The following is a 1,166-nucleotide window of genomic DNA, read 5'->3' as shown; positions in this document are numbered from 1 at the left end:
GACAGACAGACAGACAGACAGACAGACAGACAGACAGACAGACAGAGACAGAGAGACAGAGAGACAGAGCGAGAGAGAGGGGGGTCAAAAGAGAGAGAGAAAGGGTCATGGTAGAGAGAGGGAGAGGGAGAGAGGGAGAGGGGGCGGAGTCCAGTATAATCCTCCCATTTCTCCGTTGTTACTCTCCTTCTCTAAAGCACTCGCTGTTTCAATAGAGCAACATTTTGTTAGGTTTAGCTCAGTAGCACAGTGAGAACATAATATGTGAGGCAGCGTGGTGGAATCAGGCTCTCGTCAATTTTTGGACATGTAGAGTTATTGGTATCATCTTAAAGCTTGTTCACTTGTCGTTATTTTGAAAAAAAAAATCAATTTATCTTGAATACGAGTCGAGATATTTGCGAAAGAAGGAGGTGGGGGTCACTTGTTTTCAGAATTAAATTTGTAAGTAAATGGCCGCCAAAGATTAGTGATTTCCTTAGCTTAAAAGTCCGTGATAACTGAAAATTTACATCTTTTGTGCTCTTAATCAACGTTTTTCAAAAGAATCCTCACAGAAATGAGTTCTTTAATGGGCATCAAAGGCGTTGAGCCAAAAACCAAAAATCTGATAAAAATTCACAAACCAGTGGAAAAAATGCAAGTTTCTACACTTTGATTATTTTGACGAAAGCCTGATTCCACCACGCTGCCTCACATATACTCTATTGATGAGATCAGAAAGATGAAAAAAAAACCTTGAACCAGGCCTGCTTGTTGTGTAAGCTATTTAGTTTACATTGAAAGGCATGGTCACTTTTCATAAAGAGCCCCAAATCCGTCATTCCGCATGTTTTCTTTTACTCCTCCGTACCCCGTGTCACCCAACCATGGAACAGAACCGGACATTGAATGCATCTGGAATGCACGCTCGGATGTTTGTATGTGTAGGATGGCCTCTTATTGAGGACCCAAAAGTGACACCGTTTTTCTGATAGGTCATACTCATACAGTCTGTACGTCATACAATTGCAAAAATGATCTACAGTATGCACATGTCATGCCACTCTGACCGGCTTGCAGGACAAACTGTTACGTTAGGTCGTAGGTCGCTTGAATATCTGTTTCATGCGTATGGGATAATTTGTTAAAATGAATGAGAAAAAGAGACCAAAGATTCCTTCTCT

This window comes from Aplysia californica, unplaced genomic scaffold (assembly GCF_000002075.1).
Source record: "Aplysia californica isolate F4 #8 unplaced genomic scaffold, AplCal3.0 scaffold01312, whole genome shotgun sequence".
Classification (NCBI taxonomy): Eukaryota; Metazoa; Mollusca; class Gastropoda; order Aplysiida; family Aplysiidae; genus Aplysia; species Aplysia californica.
The sequence above is the reverse complement of the archived record's forward strand: the minus strand, read 5'-3'. Positions refer to the sequence as shown.